Source organism: Gracilinanus agilis, unplaced genomic scaffold (genome assembly GCF_016433145.1).
Source record: "Gracilinanus agilis isolate LMUSP501 unplaced genomic scaffold, AgileGrace unplaced_scaffold44701, whole genome shotgun sequence".
In the NCBI taxonomy this organism is placed as follows: Eukaryota; Metazoa; Chordata; class Mammalia; order Didelphimorphia; family Didelphidae; genus Gracilinanus; species Gracilinanus agilis.
Genome location: NW_025378802.1, coordinates 2750 through 11484, shown reverse-complemented (window position 1 = coordinate 11484; position 8735 = coordinate 2750). Strand labels below are relative to the sequence as shown.

The 8735-nt window shown below is 36.7% G+C and overlaps 1 pseudogene; it reads left to right on the top strand.

Annotated features, from left to right (window-relative positions):
* The first annotated feature begins 4727 nt into the window (after nt 1-4727).
* On the top strand, nt 4728-5655 carry LOC123255361 (annotated as a pseudogene).
* Nucleotides 5656-8735: the final 3080 nt, after the last annotated feature.

Here is an 8735-nt window from a genome sequence, read left to right as displayed (position 1 = left end):
TATGGTTTTACTATCTATTTCCTTCTTGAGCTCTGCCAGTTTCTCCTTTATGAATTTGGGTGCTATGCCACTTGGTGCATACATATTGAGCAGTGTTATTTCCTCACTGTTTATACTGCATTTAATCAAGATGTAATGACCTTCCCTGTCTTTTTTAATCATATCTATTTTTACTTTGGCTTTGTCAGAAATCATAATAGCCACTCCTGCCTTCTTTTTCTCATTTGACGCCCAAAAGACTTTGCTCAAACCCTGAACCTTAAACTTGTGTATGTCCACCCGCCTCATATGTGTTTCTTGTAGACAACATATGGTGGGATTTTTGTTTCTAATCCACTGTGCTATTTGCTTCTGTTTTATGAGTGAGTTCATCCCATTCACTTTCAGAGTTATAATCATCAGTTGTGCATTTGCTGACATTTTCGAATCCTCCCCTATTCCTAACCCCTTTTTCATTATACTTTTTCCTTTTAAATCAGTGTTTTGCTATTGAGCCGCTTTCCCTTATTCCCTCCCTTGATTAACTTCCCTTTCTACCCCCTCCCTTATTTTCCCCTCTCTTTTTGTTTTTAAAGGCCTTATGAATTCCCTCCCTCTTCTCTCCTCCCTTTTTTTGACCTCCCCACTCCCCTGCTCCCTTTGGTTTATCCCTTCTAACTTTCTCAGAAGGGTTAGATAAGAGTTTTATGTCCAAATGGATAGTATAGCTACTCTTCCCTCTCGGGGTTGATTACACTAAGGGTAAGTTTGGTTATTACCTCTTAATGCTCTCTTCCTCTCCTTATAATAGTATTTGTCCCCTCTCCCTCCCATGCCCTCTATGTGTGTAATAGAATATCCTATTTTTTTATTCACTCAAGTTTCTCTTGGTGTCCCCTGCTATTCCCCCCCTCTTTCCCATCCCCCATGTTATCTTAGATTATTTAGTATTCCACCCTCACCCTGTGAATTATTCTTCTGATTACTATAATAGTGAATATTATAATAGTGAATAGAGTTCACTACAGAGAATTATACACAACGTTTCTCTACATAGGAATACAGATAATTAGATCTCACTGAGGCCCTTAAAAAGGCAAATTTAAAAATTATAAGTTTTCTTTCTTTCCCCTCTGTATCTTATTTACCTTTTCATGTTTCTCTCGATTTTTGTGGTTGGATATCAAACTTTCCATTTAGCCCTGGTCTTTTCTGTTCAAATACCTGGAATTCTTCAATTTTGTTGAATGCCCATACTTTCCCCTGGAAATATATAGTCAATTTTGATGGGTAGTTGATCCGTGGTTGCAGGCTCAGCTCTCTTGCCTTTCTGAATATCGTATTCCAAGCCTTGTGATCTTTTAGTGTGGAGGCTGCCAGATCCTGTGTGATCTTGATTGGTGCTCCTTGATATTTGAATTGTTTCTTTCTGGCTTCTTGTAAGATTCTTTCCTTTGCTTGGAAACTCTTGAATTTGGCAATTATATTTCTGGGTGTTTTCTTTTCTGGATCGAATGTCGCAGGTGTTCTATGAATCCTTTCAATGTCTATATTGCCCTCTTCTTATAGGATTTCAGGGCAATTTTGCTGAATTATTTCTGTTTTAGTATGGAGTCCAGGTTTCTATTAATTTCTGGTTTTCCTGGAAGACCAATTATTCTCAAATTGTCTCTTCTAGACCGGTTTTCTTGGTCTGTCACTCTCTCATTGAGATATTTCATTGAGATATTTATCAGTCTTTTGACTTTGTTTTATTTGTTCTTGTTGTCTTGAGAGATCATTAGCTTCTAGCTGCTCAATTCTAGCCTTTAGGGACTGGTTTTCAGCTATAATCTTTTGGTTTTTGGCTATGATCTTTTGGTTTTCGGCTATAAGCTTCTGGTTTTCGGCTATAAGCTTCTGGTGTTCCTTTTCAATCTGGTCATTTCTGGTGTTCAATTTTTCAGTTCATTTGATTTCTGAGCCTCCCTTTCCAGTTGCAAGATTCTACCTTTTAAACTGTTATTTTCTTGCCAGATGTCTTCCATTTTCCTCAAAATCTCAGTTTTGAACTCTTCCATAGCTTGTGAGGAGTTTTCCTTATTTGAGGAGGGTCCGGATGCTTGTTTGTTCTCCTCCTCTGTTTGCTAGGTTGTCTGGATTTTCTCTGTGTAAAAGTTGTTGAGTGTTAAAGACTTCTTTTTCTTGTGGTTAATCTTTCTCTTCTGAACTTCCTGAGACTGGGTAGCCATTGTTAGCCCAGCAGCTTCTCAGGTTTATCCTTGCGCTCAGGGTCTGTCTGCGGTCAAGCCCCCTGGTGGATCCCCTTGCTTGATCCTCTGCTGGAGGATTTTTTACAAATCTCAGGGAGCTGCTTCCACAGTCGTACACCCGTCCACGCTGGTTCCCCACTCAGGATTTCAGAGCTTTAGCTTGTGGCTGTGTCTGCCTCCACCCACGCCTCCTTGGAGCCTGAGCTCTGAGCCTGCCTGAGCTCTGTTCCCGCACTCAACGCCCTAAGCCCGCACTCAGATTTCGGGTGTGTTCTTTGGCTTTTTGGGGTCCCAAATCTTGCTGCTCTCAGGAACAGGCCCCAGAGCTGCCAATGACTCAATGGGTGCCCCAAACTTGCTCTATTTCTTTTTAGCTGGCTTCAGTGCTATACGTATTGTGTGTGGAGGGGTTGGGGGTGAGGTGGTTGCTCAGCGCACAATTTAGTGAGAGCTGTTTCACCCCTTTATAGCATGGAAATGCCTCGATTCCACATACCTTCCATGCTGTGCCCTTTGGTGGGGTTCCTCTGTTTGTCTGGACTTGATTTATGTCCCCTTGAGGAGTTTTATGTGTTTCAGTCAGTAGAGGTTAAGAGCTGCTTCTTACTCTGCCGCCATCTTAACCCGGAACCCCTCCTTATCTCTTTTATTCAAATGAATTTTTATTTAGCCTTGCTGAAATCATGATTGCCACTTCTGACTTCTTTGACTCAGTTGAAGCCCAAGAGATTCTTCTCTAGCCTCTTAAATTTACTCTGTGTGTGTCTACCTGCCTCAAATGTGTTTCTTATAAACAACATATGATAGGATTCTGTTTTTTAATCCATTCTTCCATCTGCTTCTATTTTATGGGTGAGTTCTTTCCATTTACATTCACAGTTATGATTACCATCTGTATATTCTCCTCCATTTTGATTTTCTATTTTAATCCTCACCTTTCTCCTTTCATTCTTTCTCTCTACTCTAGTGATTTGCTTTTAATCATTCCCTTCCCTTCCCATTCCTTTATGTTACCCTCCTTCCCACCACCTCCTTCTTATTTCCCTTCTACTTCTCTAAAGGATCTTTTAATCACTCAGAAGCCTCTCCCTCTCTTATATTATTACCCTTCCCACTATCTCATTTTTTTTTATTCCCCTTCTACTTCTCTATATGGTAATATAGGATTCTATACCCCAATATTCGAATCTTGCTGTTCTTCCCTCTCTGAGCCAGTTTGGATGAAAGTAAGATTTAAATATTACCTGTCATTGCACTTTTCCTCCATTTCATTATAATAGTTTCCCTCCCCAATGCCTCTTTATATGATACAATATACTCCACTTTACTTTTCATCTTCCCATTTCACTTTGTACAATCCTCTTTTTTACCCATAATTTTATTTTTGACATTTCACCCTTAACAACTTTTTACCATACCCCCTATATATGCTTCTTCTAACTACTCTGATACTGATAATTTTTAAGAGTTACAGATATCATATTCCCATATAGGAGTATAAACAATTTGATCTTACTGAAGCTCTTACTTTTTTTTTCTTTTTTATTTACCTTTTTATATTTCTCTTGAATGTTTTTATTTGGACATCAAATTTTTTGTTTCAGTCTGGCCTTTTCTTCAGAAATGCTTGGAAATCTTCTGTTTTACTAAATTATCATACTTTCCCCTAAAAGAATATAATCAATTTTGCTGGGTAGGTGGTTCTTGATTATAAACCCAGGTCCCTTGCCTTTCAGAATATAATGTTCTTAGCCTTCCATTCCTTCAATGTGGAATCTGCCAGATCCTGCATAATTCTTATACATTAAAAAATGGTTTTATTTGTCCTGGTTAACTCCTAGGAAGCAGAACTAGGAATGATGGACTGAGATGGAAAGGAGGCAGATTTTTACAGTTTTGTCAAAAAAAATTCTAACATTTAGAGCAGTTTTAAAGAAGAATGATGTACCTCAGAGGGATTCTCCTTTACTTAAAGTCTCTAAGAAGGCATCAGATTATCACTTTTTAGAGATGTGAAACATTTCCTTATGTAGATATAGGCTGGAAATTTGAAGTCAATTGTAATTCCAAGAATATATGAATGATCTCTTCAATTCTTGTCAGCCTTGGAATAGCATTTCATGACTTGTTCTTGATTATTTTTTACTTCTTACCTCTCTACCTTTGCACTATTTCAAAGTTTTCTCTAGAGATACTCTACATTGTATTCCAATGTCCTCAATTTATATAACCCCCAACCCCACTACCACCACCATGCACACACATTTATTGTCTGTTTTCTTCTGTCCTGGAAAAGATTACACAGAATTCCCAGCATCTAGTTATTTTACTTGAAGACAACTGCAATTAAATGTTTTCTATTGTGGAGTTAGACAAAATGTCTTTTATCTCAGTTGCCATATTATTTCTCCCCTACAGGGCTATAGCCTGGCAGTTTATATGACTCAAGTCACAAAAAGTCACTATGTTTTGAATTTGAATTGAAGCCAATTCCAGCCACCCTTCTTCCTCCTGACAGGCATCCAAGGATTAGAAGTAGCTCATATCTGGATCTCTATCCCTTTGTGCATGTTGTATGATTGCCTTACTTGGGAACTATATCATTCTCTTCATCATTAAGACCACTTCTAGCCTTCATGAACTTCAGTGTATCTTCTTGTCCATGCTGGCAGCTATAGATATTGGCTTTTCTATAACCACATTGCCAACAGTGCTCAATGTCTTCCTTCTCAAACACAGGGAAATAGAGTTGCACTGCTGCCTTGTGCAGATGTATTTCATTCATACCTTTTCTTCGATTGAATCTGCTATCCTGTTGGCCATGGCCTTTGATCACTTTGTGGCCATCAGAAATCCATTGAGCTATGCCAAGATCCTTACCCATGCTAGGATTAGTAGAATGGGACTAGTGGCTATGATGAGGGGTGTGGCACTGATGACAGCCTAGCCTATCCTGCTCAAATGGCTACCTTTCTGCAAGAACATCATCCTCTCTCACTTCTATTGCTACCATCCTGATGTTATGAAGCTAGCCTGTGGACCTGTCAAAGTCAACATTATTTATGAGCTAGGAGTTGTAATTTGTTCTTTTGGTCTTGTCTATTTTTTCATTATTATCTCCTATGTGATGATTCTAAAGACAGTTATATGTATTGCTTCCAGTGAGAGTTGCCTTAAGGCCCTCAATACTTGTATATCCCACATAGTAACAGTCTTTATCTTCTTTGTGCCGTTCATTATTCTGGCCCTAATATATAGATTTGGAAAATTCACTTCACCTCTATTTCATGTCACTATGGCCAATGTCTTCCTATTCCTAACTCCAATAATGAATCCACTGGTCTATAGCTTTAAAACCAAGCAGATTTGCTCTGCCATTCAAAAAAGCATTTGTGACAAGAAGCTGTTGGATCTAGAAGCCTAGTATTGACTTTGGGATCTAAGGAAGAACCTGGTTTTCATTTGACATGACAGATCTATGTATTGTATAATTTCATTTCCTATATTTGAGTATTTGAATTTAAATATCATGAGTCAATATATTTGTTCTACAATGATAATATACGGCTACTATCAAGACATTTAAAGATTACTTGTTTCCAAAGGTAATATTTATCTCTTGGCTTTTTGTTATGATCTGAATAGCCAATATTTCCCTTGGGAAAGTTCAACTTTGAGACAGATTATAGAATGCCTTTTCATTTAACAATATTTCTTTAAAAATTAATAGATATATTTTATTAAAGCAGTTAATCATTATTAAAGACTGCTATATTTTGATAATGCTCATTAAGGTAAAGAATCGACAGATAATCCAGATTTAATTAGTTCTTTTTCAAATTTAATTCTTAACTTACCTTACCTAATGTAACCCCAAGTTTCCCCATATACAAGTGGAACTGTAATTGAAAGGCACTAAAGAATTATGAATCATTCTACCTATTAAGCAATGAATAAAATAATACAAATATAAATTTAATTTTCACCCTACAAGAAATACATTATTACCAATAATTATTCCTGAAACAGTTGCCTATGGATGTGGACAAAATGTTCCTGTAAAAATTAAATTAAAATTAACTTAACACTCTGGTTCTTAGTTTTAGAGTTTATGAATATTTACTTACATAGAGAAGGCAGATAGATAGAGATTGAAGTGTATTTCTAATCTCTCCATGTGGTGCTCTTCATGACTATCTTAGCCACAGTCCTCCACCTCTACATCCAAGGGAATAGAGAAAGTGTATTTCCTTGTCTCAAAACTTTTAACCACTCCCTTTCCTTCTGGGTCAAATTTCAATCATCTCTGGATCACATACAGTAGGTCACAGACTTGTGAGCTATGCTGGGGTGAATTTACCTGACTGACATACACTCAAGTGACATAAATCTAGCAGTCCAGGGGACACAATTAAGACCCAAGAAGATTCCCTTCACACACTACTTTATGAAAAAGAAAATTAGTATATAAAGCTAATGAGGAACATAAACATAAGAAAAGTTATAGGATAAAATTTAAAAAATCCATCTGAACATATTCAAAGAAGTTATTCATAGTGAAAAATAAAATATAAAATATGGAACATTGAAGAGCATAGATATTAGGTGTGATAATTAGATTAAGTCTACGCTGCCCATCTTTAGATTTAATCACCAAAGGTGAGAGCACCTGCAATTTTGGGAGGTCCATAACCGACGTGTGCTAGAGTGGGTGACAAATCAGAATTGACTGACAGCTCCCTAGGCAGTCCTAAGAGAAGCATCTGTTGTGATTGGACATGCAAACTAGAAGAAGAGGCACAGGAAGTGATGCATAAGTGACTCCTTTAAAAGAAGGTCTGCTGGAGAGGCTTCTGTTGAAGAGGGCTGCTGGTGAAGGAATTTTCCTGGTTCATGGAGGAATGCTGGCAGGAACTCTGAGACTTTGGTGAGACTGCTTTCAATATCTTCTTTAGAAGTCCACGTGTTGAGTTTAAAGACTGAATCTTCCTGAACTTCTCTTAAGGAACTTCCCTTTAATAGACTCTGTGAATTGCTTCATTCACCTCCAGGTCTCTGGCCCTCTGACTCTTAGTTAAGGGTTAATTGGATCTACCTGGATTAATTAGAGGATCTTAGTAATTTACCTACTGTGTTAGACTCTTATTTCCTTATTCCCTCTCTCTCTTCTCAATTGTAAATAAACTTCCATAAAAGTCAGTTTTGATTTGAGATTATTCTTAATTGAAGATTCAAAATTGTTCAATCCTCTGGTGACAAATCTTAAATATATTTACACCAAAACCTCTCTTCCCCCCTTACATAGGTATAATAATTTCACTGATGTAGAGTGTCATCATAAGAATCTTTAAAATGAATAAAAAATATTTTAAAATTCCTTAGTAAGTCTACGAATGAATTCTTCCCAAGTGGTTTGATTTGCCATGCAATTGTAACACATTAGGATAAAAATTATTTCATAAATTTATAGATAAGAATTTTTAAATACTGTCAGCATTATTGTCTCTTAGAACTCAGAGAAGCAGTGTGTGTCTAAAATCCTTTATTTGTAAATTTGTATTGACAATTTTTCATTTTACAATCACCTATATTTTTTAGTATATACCTCTACCAGCAAACCATCCAATACAAGTGTTTTTAAAAGGAAATAACCCATAAAACTAACGAACTTCAACCAAATCTGAAGTTATTTTCCATTATATTCTGAATACAAATTTGTTCAGCCATTCCCAATCTCCGGAAAGTCAGTTTTCCCTCACTAATTCTTCATTAATATAGAAAGTGCTGCTATAAATATTTGGAGTATATGGGGTTTTCTTTTTTGTCATTGACATATTGGGATATAGAATTAGAAGTGGTATTTCTGGGTAAAATGTAGATTTTGGATATTTTTCTAATTTTATTAGCATATTGCTTTCTAGAATGATTGAATCAATTCACATTTCCTCTGAGAGAACACTAGTATATGTTTTCATAACCACTAAAATCCATGAAAAATTGAATACTATAAGAAGGAAATTTAATTAAGCAGACCCTTGTTTATACTCATTTATGAATCTTATTAGCTTAATACCTTGTAAATGTGTGATTCATAGTAAGAATATAGTCCCAGACAAGAGTCTGTGTATGTAACTAGGTAAAGAGTGTAGTCCCAGGGGAATGCCTGAGTTATAATTTTAAGGATGTGTATAGTGATAGTGATTTTAAGTGTGTGTGTTATCATGTTAATTATAAGTGAGGTACTATGTTAATCCTAAGTGTGTAAATCTACTTTTTAATATACTTTATATTGAACTCATTCTTGTAAGAGGCTATAGAGACCAGAAACTCACCCAAAGGTAATGGAAAACAGGAGCCCTTAGACCTGCATTGGCAAACTTTTTAGAGATCACATGCCTAAACTGCACCTTGAAGCTGCCTAAGAGTCCCCCAAATTACTCAAGAGAGTGGAGGGAGGAAGTGCTCCCATTGGACTGTTGGACAGAGGGACAGGGCATGTGAACA